General features: G+C 38.5%; 1 long non-coding RNA gene across 9 annotated transcripts in view; it reads right to left on the bottom strand.

The window, feature by feature from the left end:
- Nucleotides 1–271: 271 nt before the first annotated feature.
- The window catches only part of LOC111322702 (uncharacterized), a 17,907-nt gene continuing 3,258 nt past the window's right edge, over nt 272–14,920 (bottom strand). Inside the window, exons 2-7 of one of the 9 annotated variants that reach the window (XR_015990227.1) lie at nt 12,721–12,908; nt 8,349–8,459; nt 5,472–5,535; nt 4,641–4,723; nt 1,290–4,551; nt 272–819 (exon numbers count right to left, since the gene is read on the bottom strand). This is a non-coding gene — a long non-coding RNA (uncharacterized LOC111322702). The other 8 variants (XR_015990223.1, XR_015990226.1, XR_015990224.1 and 5 more) reach the window with 8 other exon arrangements.

The raw sequence follows: 14,920 nt of genomic DNA, 5'->3' as shown, positions 1-14,920 counted from the left end.
GTAATTGTCCAGGGGGCGAGTTGTCTGACATTCTCTCTCAGTGCTACAGGCTCATAAGGAAAGAATCATGGGTTTTTCAGAGTTTTTTTTCGCGCTGCGCGCTCGTTCAATTTTGAAATCACGCGTATGACTTCAGCCCAAATTGCACTGCACTCAGTGCAATTACCATTATTAATTGAACTTGGGGATAAGAGAAGGTTAAGTTCATTCAAGAGTAGACAACAATCTTTGTGGTGAGTAAGGTAAAAATGGTTAAAAGTGAATGAGAGTGTTTCATGAAACTGTTCAATTTTTTTTAATATGTTCACTTTGAACCCCATTACGGCGCGTACACATCATGATAATTTACGAGATTAGAACGAACAATTCATCTTCTAGTTATAAAAAATTAAACAAAGTGTTCTTGTTTCTTTAAATATATGGTTTTGAATGTGGTTGGTTGTGACGTGTTTGGTAACATCCGGTCATAAAGATAGAAAATACCAAGTAGTCAGACAAATAAACAAACAACGACAAAAGAAACGTGGCAAATCTAGATTCCTTCACTTACGGAATTTTAGATCGTTGAAGAATATTTCTATACTAAACAAGAAAATCCTGATGGTATTAGGACCGTTGTCATGACAAACAGCAGCTGTCTGGTGTAACAAAAATAAACTTGCTACTCTGAATACTTGTCATGAATCAGGATTGTCACACTAGGGTGTGAACATTTTAAAGGATCGTTCAAGGCGCTCCATTGATGTTAACATGAGTCGGTTTTTCTACTGTGCACTTCAACGAGTCCAGTCCAGTTACCTTGTCTCTCTTGAATGACTTCTGAGGATAAAGGAGGACAAACGAAAGTTTGGCATTGTCTGAGCAATCAGATTAAATAGTAAGGAGTGTAAACTGCAGGAGTGTAAACAAAAACTACTCAACAAAGTGATACATAGCTGGTGACGGATTGATCTTTATAGGTTGCTATAAAAGGAATCTGAAAAACCTAATCTTTGATTTCAGGTTTACTTTGATAAATAACAAATTGGTAACAGCAGAAAAAGTAAATGAACATCATGGATACCACAATAAATTAAAAAAACTGAAAAACTCAAGTGTGATCGTCTTGGTGGGGAAGTTATGATTATGTTAATGACTTCTGCTCAGGTTGTAGACATGCCAGTCTCTATCACCGACAACAGTCCTTTTCAGAACTAACCTCACTCTGGTAGTTAGACGACACAAAAACTAATTATTATCATAGATATTATTACTATTATCATTATTATTACAATAATCATTATCATTACTTAATTCTAGCAGATGGGAGGTGCATCGCAAGCCTTTCCTTTTGAAGAGAAAAGGTTGTTGAAGGGTAATGACCTAGAAAATTTGTTTCACAATGAAGAGCTTCTAAAGTTGGGGTTCACTTCCTTTATTCTCACGGCTTAAAAGTTTGATTCAGCAGTGAACCTGTAAGGAAAAATTGGGAACTATTCAGGAGTTAAAGAATTATAAATTAAGGTTTCCTTGAAGTTAAATCAAAACATTGTTGTAACATACATTTGAGCCAGCCTCTTTCATTCTCTGAAACAGCTCATCATCAGAGTCCATTAACCCAAAAATAAACAAAACAGCAATGTGGGAGGACTGAACTTAAGCTTATTGGTTTGTAAGTTGAAGGACATTTTGATTGAATATTCAGTAGTGGTAAATTTTAAAATTGACTAAAAATTATACCCTCATAATTTATAACAACAGCATTAGGTAATTCCTCAGTCATATACTTCAATTCAGTTTTAAGTCTTAATCGTACAAAATAAAATACAATGTATGCAAAATTTAATTATTTGAAATATGGGAATGATTTGCTATTCAATCTTAAGGTGGCTCGTACCGGTTTTCATCTTTTTGATGGTTTGTAACTTTGAAAGAATACAACAGAAAGGCTGACCAAGGCCAGTTGAACACTTTTACGGGGTTGAATTACATAATCATTGGTTATCAAAAAATAAGTGTCATTTCGTCACTAGCAGTTTCCATGGCAACGCTTTCATAGGCTTATTCAGACGCATTTTTTAGCTTGTGGCTTAAATAATTCGAAAACTAACCCGGTGACCCCCTGATTTTTTTCAGTGATTGCTTTTGGCACTTGAAAAGGAAAATGCACAAAGATTTTTAAAAAATTCTACGGAGCGGAATTTCAGAAAATCTACAAAAAGGACAATTTTCACACATCACAAATTTCCTTTCATAGAATTTTCTGTTTTTTTTTCTGATTCCTTTCGACGTTATTATCAGATTGGAACAATAAAAAGAAGGGGTCACCGGACTTGTTTTCATGCAATAGCTTTCGTGAGTTTAGCAATTTCCACGCGCGTTTTAAAAATCTGGATTCTATAAGATCGACATTTGCTCATGATCTGTTTTAGCTACCGCTGACAATTGCGTGTGCTCGCGCGAGCACCTACGATCTGATGTTTACAGACGTTTACTGCTAAGAAAATCATTAAACAGCCGTCAAAGACAGCCTCCCGAGCTCATCTTAAAAATCCTACACATGACTTCTGGCTATATCATATTATTTTCCTTTAAGTTTCAAAGTCGTTTTCCACTTCAGGTAGATTATCTTTCACTTGAGTTCTTCTTTTTTCGCCGTCGCAAGATTTCATATCGGTTGAATATTTCTTTTAAATGTGAAGTGAAGCAACCTTTACTTCTCCGAAAATCGTCTTCTTTATCTTATTTTCTATCTCCTGCATTCATAGTGGCCGCTCAACACATCAAATACAAGCTCTTAGGTAAACTTCTCACAAAAGTAGAAAAAATTCCACGCGCCGCCATCTTTGTTTTGAATTTTCATATTTTGATCTCGCGCTTCTTTCGCACGTTTCTCTCGCGCGCGTCACGCAAGAGTGACCTGTTCCCCGCGCGAGGAAACTGGTACGAGCCACCTTAAATGATCTGCATTGAGACACTTTGTGACTGAAATATCAATATTAGTCCCCCAAGTCATTTAGTTTGACCCTCTCTCCTCCCGGTCAGCATTACACCGCTGCCTTCACTGTGATTCCAGCTATGACATGAAATGGGGAAGGAGAGCATAAGTTGAGGTGTAATAAATCTTAAGCCTTAGACATTGCATTCAAAGTGGCCAGAGGTAGATGAAAATAGTATGATGATTGATGTTGAATAAAATGTAACCACTCAAGCAAGTTAACAAACTGACATCAATTTTCCATTGTCTATAACCTTATTGATCATAGAAATGATGTTCAAAATCAAAGAGAAACCACAAGGCACAGCCAAGTGGTTTCATTGCAAACTTTTTGAACAAGTTATGTTCAAAGTTAGAAACAAGCTGACTCATTATTGCAACACAGGGGAAACAGAAACTATCAGGTAATCATACACACGTCTGTGTGTTGCGTGACATGTTTTCCTGTTACGGAAGGGGGCATTGGGGTTTATTAGAAACCGCAAAATCGTAAAACTGTCAACCGTATGCAAAACTGTCTAAACTGATAAATTTGCATGTCTCAGTTGTCAAATTCCTCATTTATCTGATACTATGGTTACAAGTGGAGCTACAGGTTTCACAGCTATTTGAGATAAGCAGAGGCATATAATAACTGCTGCTAGGATCAAAGAGAAACCGGAAACCCAAAATGAAAAACCGAAAAAGCACATCAGATACCAAATCTGAGTACCCGTCAAAATTTTTGATGAAAACTGAAAATCAAATGCTGAAAACGGAAAATCTGCATAACACAATAAACAACAAAACCGCAAAACCGACATTTTTTGGCACAAAAACGAAAAAACCAATCTAAAAAAATAGCCTAAACCACAAAGCCGCAAACCCCAATGCCCCCCTCTGTTATGCATTTGCACATTTGGATTTGAAAATGAAATTTACTGATCTCTAAATATAAAGTTTGCTCTTAAAATAAATCATCATTCTACAGCCGCAATAAATACAGTTTTTTCCTCTCATTTCTGAGATGACTTGAGGAAGTACTTTGTTGAATAGTTACTTAATTTCCAGACTCACAACAGGGTTTCCACTAATAAAATGATCATCTCTGGAGAAACATGAGTGCCAAAATACAAATGAAACATCACAGAAATGAAAGAAAACAATTTTTTAATAATTTTTTAATTATAGACTAGTGAGCTGCACTTCTGCAAACAGTAGTTGTAAAACTTCTTGTATTTTCCTACGCGTCTCTTCTAACTGACGTAGACTTCTTCAGGGAGTTTTACAAGTGTGACTAAACGCCTGTATTTATAAGCCAGAGTTACAGGGGCTGATGACTGTAAAGGATCGGCCGGACTTACGAACAGGAACAGGCGAACCCGTGAAAAATTTGTGAAAAATTTTAACACGTGTAAGGCAAGGTGAGAAAAATATTTTGGGGGCCACTGTTTTAGCTAAAACCGTGGCCCCCAAAATAAAGAAATAAGCCAGATGGCATGCACTCACCCCTGCCTGCTCTTATGGACAGACTCTTTCACCAGTTCAAGCAAGAAAAATTAAAACCAAAATTTTGCAAAAGTTCTCCTGCAATCCTGAACAGAATATGTGGACTTGTTACAGCACATATAGGGAATATTTGGATAAAAGAAGGTTAAGATCTGTGACAACAACTTTTGCCTACCAAGAATGGAGTCCCTGGCTGCATGGTTCTTGAATGGTGACTTAAGTATCTTGTTTCATGAATCTTTGTTCATAAATGGCTGACTGTGAATGTAATGTAATTAATGGAATTATCTTTGTAATAATTTGACTGTAATAATTTATATCTGTGTAACCAAAAATTGCAGAACCACCCAATGCCCAACTGTAAACCTTTTTCTCTATTCAAAGTATGTCTGTGGTAAATCAAGTAATTTTTAGATTAAATGGAGAAAAAAATTAACCAGGGATTTGTTTGGTTTTGCTTTCAGTTTACTATGAAATTGGTGGAGAAAATTGGCCAAATCAACATTCCTTAACACAGAAGCAATGTGTAAATATAAAATTTTAAGCTACTTACTGCTACCGCGTTGTTTTAATTTCCCTTGGTTACCACTGATTGAGTCTTCACAAGCAAGCAAATTAATCAAGCTTTTGCTCATTTCTACAGGTTGTTCTTTCATTAATTTGACTGAATCTTGGTTCCTTAAAATAGTTTCAAACTTCCTTAAAATTGTTGAAATAAGGCAACTGATACGCAGCTAACTTGAAATCAAGTTTAAAAAAATGCTGTAGTTGAGAAAAGACATTTCTCCCTCATTTGGTGACTGAACTCACCAATAACCTCTGATAATCTGGCTTTGGAACAAGTGCACTGTGCATGCAAGTCAACATTGCAATCCTCAACTTAATTTAGCTCTGTTTAGTGGTTTCCCTGATGTAAATAAAAATCGTGAATGAAACTCTACCAAACCTAAACATATCTTATCTGCAGCCTATAATCTAAACTACAGCCAAATTAAAGTGAATTTACCCCAGCTTACATGCACAGTACATTTTGTGTACAATTGTGTTTAGGTAATCACAATCCATGTTTTCTGTTTAGAAATAAAAACAAGAAATGCCAACATTAAATTTCATAACCTTTTGTTGATAAAAATTATGGGCAAAATTAAGAGTATTTCTTGGGTATATTCTTAGGCATATTACCAATTAGTAACCTGTTGGTGGCCTGTTGGTGGCCTGTTGGTTATCTATCTGCTGACAGTCATCCAACAGGGTTTCTCAGGGAGTAGTGCTCCTCACAATTGCATTTTATTTACTGAAGAGCACTTTATTTGGAAGGCAATTGCTAGCTGTTGAGAAATTTACTTTTTTTTCCCAACAAGTTTTCATTGTGATGCTGGCCTTGTCCCTGTTACTACCGTGACTGTAGCTCACAATATCAGTGACAACATTTACAGAACAAGGGAGGTGGGAAATGAGTATTCTTGTAAAGTTAGCTTATAACCCTTTAACTCCAAGTAGTGATTAACACGTAACTTCTCCCTATAATATCCATACATTATCCACCAAACAGGTAATGAGAATACTCAAACTTATCTGGTTAAGTTATCTTGATCTTAACACTGAATTCTCAAAACTAATTTACAAGAAAATGAGTAGCAGCTAAATGGGAGATTTAGCAATCAGATCTGAGTTAAAAGGTCAAATCTCATAGGTTTCTTGAAAGGTTTATAAGTGGAAGGAGACATGAATTTGTCTAAAAAAAATCTTCTCTACAATCAAAACAATTTGAAATAACTCATGAATTTCAGTATGTTATAAGAAGCACTATATAACCAATTATAACCCACCCATTAATTTTGGCGCGGTTTTATTGGTTACTTTATGTCACGTGGTGCAAAATCACAGGACAGTTCATCATCATCATCATCATCATCATAGTTTATTTAATAAAGCAGGTTGAGGGATAGGCAAGACATTACGTCCTGATGTGGACCTGCATCAACTAAACTATCAATTAATAAATACCTAATTAGTGAATAGACCGAAAATGGTATGTAAATAATGACAATTAAAGGAAATAAATATTAATAACAATACGGAGTAAATGTTAAAAGTATTTAAAGTCAACAGATTTGTAGGAAACGCTGCAGGAAGCTTTAGCAAAACTGATAGATTTCAGAATTCTCTTATTTTCCCTGAGTTTTCTCTTGAAGGAAGTTAAGTTTGAACTGTTCTTTATGTCTTCGGGAAGGAGGTTCCAGGATAGTGCAGCTCTGTGCTTAAACGAAGATCTTCCCATTTCTGTTCTTGGTCTATGAACCTTAACTTTTAGGGATTTTCTTAAGTCGTAAGGAGTCTCGGATTTCACTATTAAGTCATTTAGAGGCTCGATGCTATTTCCATGATAGATATTGTACATAATAACTAAAAGTCTCCTGATGTAAAATGAAACAATAGAGTTCCAGTGTGGAGCGTTCATGATGTCATCACTGTGGATGCTATGGGGTAGGTTGTAAATAATTCTAGTAGCTCTTAAATGAATTCGATCAATATCATCCGTCAAGGTTGAAGAACAAGACCCCCAGACTACAATGCCATACAAAACGCTCGGGATAATAGTTTTATAATAAATGTTTTCTAAGGTTGGTATCGGTAAAAACTTTATCCGATTCAGTACTGCAACTTTGTTGCTGAATGACTTACAAACGTTCTTTATGTGCTCCTGCCATGATAGCTTGCTGTCAATTGTCACCCCAAGACATTTAGATGATGTTTTGTACTCAATAAAGCTATTACCAAAGGCCAAGCGTGGGAGGGGGCCAATAAAGTTCTGGCTAGAAATTATCAGGGCTTCAGATTTCAATTCGTTGGCGATTAATCTGTTTGATTGACACCAGGTGTACAGCTGGTCTAGTACAGACTGGAGTGTTAAGATGATATCGTCGATGTTGTTTCCAATTGTAAAAATAGTGGTATCATCGGCAAACATAAATAATTCACCACTAGTTATTGATTCTGGAAGATCGTTTACAAATATTGAAAATAATTTTGGCCCTAGTATTGAGCCTTGGGGAACTCCATGTGTGATGGTTTTGTGCTCGGACTGATATCCTGATATTTGGACAAATTGTTTACGTGCAGACATGTAATCGGTAAGCCACGAATGCAAATCGCCAGATATCCCAATTGCCTTTAGCTTCTCTAGAAGGATGGTATGGTTCACTGTGTCGAATGCTTTTCGAAAGTCAATAAAAAGCACGCCCACTTTTAGGCCCTTGTCCAGCAAGGGCTTGTCAAGCAATAAACCCCGTCCGCGTCGATATTTGTCCTCCGATTTTTTCCGTGAAAAAGAAACACAGTCAACGCAAGAGTTTCAACTTTTCTGTTCTCCTATTTACATGGAAGGAAACCAAACTCGTTTTTTTTTGCTTGCTTGCTTACATCAATCACGCGCATTCGCCATCAGATCACCAAATATTCATTTTTCGGACAATCTCTCAGCCGCGTACATTATCAGCCGACATACCAGCTGCCCGAAGGGGTTTATCTACTAAGCGCTCACTGTAAAACGAAGACTGCGGACTGCAGACCAGGGGTAAAATGCGGACTGAGGGTAAAATGCAGACTGCAGACTGCAGACCAGGGGTAAAATGCAGACTGAGGTTAAAATATTAATAATAAAAAAACGAGTCTTAAGGATGAAATAAAGAGTGTTCGTACCCGTAAAATAATGTCACATCAGGACTCACGAAACACACAGAGGCCGCTTCACGCAGTATAAAAGTCACGTCGTCCCCAAGTCACATGGCACTATAAAATGTCGGAAAACGAGGACGACGATCTCATGGTAATTTTCGATAATTTGCGTTAATGTCTTTCACAAACTATGCTCGATACCTACAAGTTTACCTTGCCTTGTTGTTGTGCTGTCGTGCTTTGCTTGCCTTGTCTTCCAAACAATTCCAAGGCTATATGAAGAATTTGGACGCTGAAAGAGTACTCGGTCCCAGACCTATTCGCGAAACCACAATTCAAAATGGCCGACATGTAAACAAAGGTAAGATGCACAGCATTACGATCAGTTTGGGCGCTTTTGGGAAACTTGGTTCAACAAAATGGGGAGTTCAAGAACTCGAGATTGATAATATGTTTGACTAAGGCGAATAAACGCCTTTTGGTTTGAGTTTTCGGGATTTTGAAAACAAATTACGGGTAACAACAACAACAACAACAGCATTTATTTAAACACGATAAAAAATTCAGCAAAAGCTGATGTGGTCGTGTACGAACAATAAAACTAAATTCCTAACTAAATCAAATTCCTAACTAATTATAAGAAGACTAATGTAAGATTTCTACATATTTTCAACAATAAAAATTCTACATAGTACATCATTATAATATACGTGGCTTAAAAATACACTTGAGTGACTTTTTAAAAGCGTCAACGTCTTGAATTGATCTCATTTGATTTTCCAGAGCGTTCCACCGAGTAATTGACTTGTATGAGCATGATTTCTTGACCATATCGGTCTTAGGTCTAGGTAACTTAAATGTCATTTTCCTCCTGAAGTCGTAGCTACTTACATACTTTTCAAAGCGACGGTTCATAGGACATGGTAAAAGATGATAATAAGCCTGATGCGCTAAGATTAGTAATCGTTTCTCATACATAATCTCTAAGGTATTCCATTTTACTGAGCAAGAACCTCCTTGCTTGGAGTACACCAATCCAAGTTAAATATTATTTTCGCCGCTCTAACATGTATAGATTCTAAGCTTGAGAAAAATACTCGACCACAAGAGCCCCAAACTAACATACCATATGTCACAGACGGCAGAATAACCTTAAAATAGAAATTAGTTCTTGCCTGTTTAGGAAGGAAATACAAGGATTTAAGTAAATTCAACTTCTGCGTATATGACTTAGCTAATTCCGATACATGATGATCCCATTTAAGAGCATTATCTATCTGAACACCTAGGCATCTTGCAGAAACAACCTCCCCAACAACATAATCACCCATCTTAATAGCTTGTTTTGGCCCAGTAAATTTTCCGCGTCCACCCAGCAATATATATTCCGTCTTGGTGGGATGTGGAGTGAGACAGTTCTCGCAACACCATGTATATAGCCTTGCTAGTACTTCATTCAACTTGGAAGCCACCAGATCATAGGTCGGAGCCGAGACATAGACGGTGGTATCGTCCGCGTACATGTGAAGCTGTGGGTCACCATCTATTCCCTCAGTGATATTGGGCAGATCATTACAGAAGATGGAAAACAGGGTAGGGCCCCAGCACCGACCCTTGAGGTACACCAAAAGTAACTGGCATAGCTTGAGATTGACACCCATTAATCGTCGTTACTTGCGTTCTTCCAGAGAGGTAATCCCTTATCCAACACCATAAGTCCCCAGCTACACCAAGACTTTCAAGTTTTCGTAGCAGAATGGAGTGGGGATTGCGTCAAACGCCTTACGAAAGTCTACAAAAACCACGCCTACAACATGTTTCTTGTCGATCGCTTGTCTCCAGTCATCCGTTATCTTCACTAACAACAGCTCGGTGGAATGACCTTTTTTATACGCCCACTGGTGAGGGTTCCCAAGTCCTTGTTCAGTGACATGCGTGGTAATAGTTGACGCCACCATAGACTCCATCAGTTTTCCTGGTACACTTAAGAGCGAGATACGCCTGTAATTTTGCTTAAAAGTTTCATCGTCACTTTTATAGAGAGCTGAGATGTTTGCAGCCTTCCAAGTAGCCGGTACACTGTTGCAGGTGGCGCTTAATTGAAAAACAGACAATAAAGATGGAATAATTGAGTCACCGGCAAACTTTAAAAGGTTTGGAGCAACTCTGTCGGGCCCAGAGGCTTTATCGGCTCTCAACTTAGCCATCGAACTAACAATAACCTCCTGCAATAAATTTATGTTCATAACACAAGGCGCGACGGTAGATACATGAACGTTACTTTGTGTCGAGTCGGTATTCGGCAATTCGTTGGCCAGTTTTTCGCCTATAGTTGAGAAATGTTCATTAAGTATGTTCGCTTTCTCAAGATCGGAGGTGACAACTTTTCCATCCGCATTCCTGATCCCTAATATCGGGGTAATCGATTTGCCGTTTGTCGCATTTTTTACCAGTCTCCAGTAGGATTTACAATCCTTCACTTCATTGAACAGTTCCAAGTAGTATCTGCTCTTAGAGAGCCTCACTTCCCGTGTCACTCTATTCCGCAACTCCGAATACTCAGCCCACAGGTCTGAATCACCCAGACGTTGTGCCATTTTAAGCATTTTGAAACGTTTATTCATCAAGTGCCGTATTTGCAGTGTTATCCAAGGTACCGAGACGCTCCTAATTTTAACTTCCCTGTAAGGCGCATGCACCTGACAGATATCTTTGAATATGCGTAACCACGCCCAATAGCAATCGTCTGGATCGTTAAACACTGAACATACTGACCACGGGGCACTCTCGATATCCTTCACAAAAGCAGCTTGATCAAATCTTTTGAAGGTGCGGGCTCTGACTATCTTTGGAGGCGGCCTTTTTATTTTGGACCATATTGTAGCAAGAACCAGCTTATGATCTGAGATTCCTAACTCAGTTGTTTTAATAGTTCCTTTGATAATCTCCGGCTTGCTGGTAATAACCAAGTCAATCAGTGTTTTTGTGTCACTTGTAACTCTTATTGGCTGGCTCCTATCGTTCATTACGCTATAGCTGAATACGGTACGGGTAGGAACACTCCCAAGTCTTGTTATAACATAACCAAAGTAAAGCGCGCGCTCTGATTGGTCAATTTAGCGTTCCCCATTTGCCCATGGGTGTACGCTGCTGACGTGAGCAAATGCAAAGACTATTTTTCCGCGCGCGCTTGTTTTTTCTGGTCGCATAAGATTTGTTAAATAAACGGGAACTCTTTAGCTACAATGTATCAATGTTATGTTATAAAACAAATGGTAAACACCACAGCGTACACTATTGAGTTATGGATGCACTTGGGAGGTTTGCTAAGCACTCAAGAAGCTAGAGTCGCTCTCGGCTATCGCCTCGAGCGACTCTTACGCTTCTTTCGTGCTTAGCAACCTCCCGCGTGCATCCATAACTCAATAGTGTACGCTGTGGTGTTTACCATTTGTTAATTATAACATAACCAAAGTAAAGCGCGCTCTGATTGGTCAATTTAGCGTCCCCCATTTGCCCATGGGTGTACGCTGCTGACGTGAGCAAATGCAAAGACTATTTTTCCGCGCGCGCTTGTGTTTTCTGGTCACGTAAGATTTGTTAAATAAAAGGGAACTCTTTAGCTACAATGTATCAATGTTATGTTATAAAACAAATGGTAAACACCACAGCGTACACTATTGAGTTATGAATGCACTTGGGAGGTTTGCTAAGCACTCAAGAAGCTAGAGTCGCTCTCGGCTATCGCCTCGAGCGACTCTTACGCTTCTTTCGTGCTTAGCAACCTCCCGCGTGCATCCATAACTCAATAGTGTACGCTGTGGTGTTTACCATTTGTTAATTTTTTATTATTAATATTTTATTTTACCCTCAGTTTGTATTTTAACCCTGGTCTGCAGTCTGTATTTTACCCCTGGTCTGCATTCCGCAGTCTGCATTTTACCCTCAGTCTGCATTTTACCCCTGGTCCGCAGTCTGCGTTTTACACTGACCGATTTACTAAGTGTTGTATCCAGTACAGGACAAAACCCTTCAACCGGGTGATCAAACCCAGAGGTCCATGGCAAGTTTAGAGTATGATGTATATAAATACATGTGAAAAAAAAAACAGTTAAACAGAGAGTCAGCTTTTGACAACCTTGAATTGCAACTGTTAATCGAGGTTTATTTTTGCTATAGAAACATCCTTAGGTGCCAAATAAAAAGCGTGTTGAGAAAGTTAACTAAGTCTTCACAAAATGTACATTATTAAATAATTCCTAATAATTAAAGCTAGAATGCCAAATAAATAAGATACAAAAACAAAATTCAAACCTTGGAACCCAATATCACACAGCTTCCATCATTCAAATTCGAACGAAACTGAAGTTCGAGACGGGAACTGGAAATGTCAAAATCATAGCAGGGGAGTAGGGTGGGGAGGTTTCGAAGGGACGGGTAAAAACTAAACGAAGGCAGTAGCAATCAGTAGTAACCTATCTTCTTTATGCCATATTTACCATTATTTCCTTTAGTAATGGTTAAAGCTGTGGTCGAACGGATTAGTTATTTCAGAGAAAATCAAAGAAAACTGTTACCGTAACGCTGTGGACACTGATTAGTTATTATGATTCTCATATGCATCAGTACATCCTTGGTGGAGGTAGAACACAAAAGTGCTTGAAAGATCCAAACAAGTTCGTTCGTTATCGCCGTTAGTTCGTTACGCTCGTTGGAGGTAGCAGTTCGTTCGTAAATCACAGCTCAAAGTCGCATCCAGTGCAGCCTAATAAACGCAACAAAAATTATAAGGCTAGTCCTTAAATTCACACTTTTCTTATTTAAATTTTTGTGTTTTGTAACTTTCTGTTTTGGTTTTGACCGCACTTAAAATGATTCAACCGTTAAATAGAGTCACCACGAGGGCATAGCATTGAATAAAGCGTTTTGAAATTTTCTTTCTGGAAATTTCCTTCATTAGCACTTACTAGTAGTACAATACTAGTCGATATATTCTTCCATGAACATTACCACAGTGTGTTCTTTTCCGTCACCATTAATATAGAATCATTTAAAGCAAGCAGAGTTAAGTAGTTTGACCACACAGCATGGTGTGTTTTGAGTACAACGCTCTTGTGATTCTTTTATTGCTTGAGGCAACGGTGTCGCACTTAAGATGTTATGCAACATTAAATTTTTGACAAATATAAATCAAGAATAAGCATAAGAGATGGCGTTGTGCATTATGTTTCTGACACAGAGTCACCACGCACGACATTTCATCCCTCCATTTTGTCGCCTCTGATCGTTCATACCCGTGGGCATTTTCAAGTTAGTCGTTACCTAAAATATGTCGCAGTTCATGTTTTAGCATTTTGCACCTTAGTGGGCCCAATGAAGTGCGTTCTTCAAGCTTTATTTCCGTATTCTGACCATCTTCTAATAACAGCCGTCACCCAAACAATCCCTTTTAGATCTATGACGGTGATAAATATTGGCAACTTCTGACAATTAAAAACTGTAAAGTAAAGTGTTCTACTGACGTCATTTTACTGGGTTTATGCTCACTGTGTTTATGCTCATTGTGTTTATGCTCACTGTGTTAAAAAAAAGACCCTCCACTACGCCGGCTAAATTTCCTCTAGGAACCAGTCATTATTTAATATCTAACGCCTGGAGGTGGGGGGGGGGGGTTGGAGGGATCTTTGGGGGGTTCACATGGTTTTCAGGGGGAACCAGTCGTCGCTAATAGTTTACTAAGAGGAAACGTTCATGTAGAAAGGAATGCTGTTGAGGAGGGGTCAATACGATATTTCAGAGCCTTTAGGGGGATCAGGTGATTCTATCGTGACACAGCCAAAATCCTACGTCCCCCCCCCCCTCCTAGGCGATAGATAATGGCCGGTAGTGGCCCAATCACATGCTTGCAATTCCAAAGTTTCTTTTAATAAATATAATGCCATTGAAAAAGGAAGTGTTGCAACTGGATTCCTTTTTAACAAAACGCCCAACCTGAATGTTGACAGAGCCATGATCTGTACGGTAACCTGAACTTGGACAAGAGAACATTGGCTGACGATCTCTCGGCTTTGACTTATTATTTGTCAGAGGAAAGAAAGACCTCTTACTCAAAAAACAAAGACTTCTTGACAGTTAGACCAGGTGTTATGACTTTGTTTTTGGTACAGAACAGGTAGGCGTAGCTGCATAATTTTTGGATCAAAATAATTACAATGATAGGCGCCGAAATGAAATTAGACAGTGCGACAAACACTCTTATCAAAGAAGTTCTATTGTGCCCCACCCACAGTTAATGAGAAACTTTAGGGCCCTGGGGGCGAGGTTGGACAGCCCCCTCACTAAGTCGCTTTCAGAGCCGCCTACAGTATTACCTTCGATAGCCCAACGGATTTCAGCTTCCAGATTTTTCTTCGCACCGTGCGAAGAAAAATCTCACCGTTATGATAATGGGATTACCCACGTTGCTATATGATAGATGTCAAAAACAAAAAGGCTCTATTGAAAGGTGGATTTGAAGGAACACGGAAATCTATTCTATTATTAGACCTTGTTCGATCGCCCTCAGGCTGTGATACTTAAGGTCAATTCGAATCTCGATGTTAAAGCGGCGATGAAGTAACCATCGTGATAGTGAACTTCAGCGACAAAATAGAATGTAATCACACAATTTCTCTCCGAAGTAAGTATCAGTGGAATAGAAACGCGAAGCTTAGAACTGGGTGTGCTAATACCTTTGGTCATTTCTTGCTTCAAAAGAGGGTCTGATTTTTCCTCAAG

Source organism: Stylophora pistillata, chromosome 1 (genome assembly GCF_964205215.1).
Source record: "Stylophora pistillata chromosome 1, jaStyPist1.2, whole genome shotgun sequence".
Taxonomy (NCBI): Eukaryota; Metazoa; Cnidaria; class Anthozoa; order Scleractinia; family Pocilloporidae; genus Stylophora; species Stylophora pistillata.
This window is presented reverse-complemented; position numbering and strand designations above follow the sequence as displayed.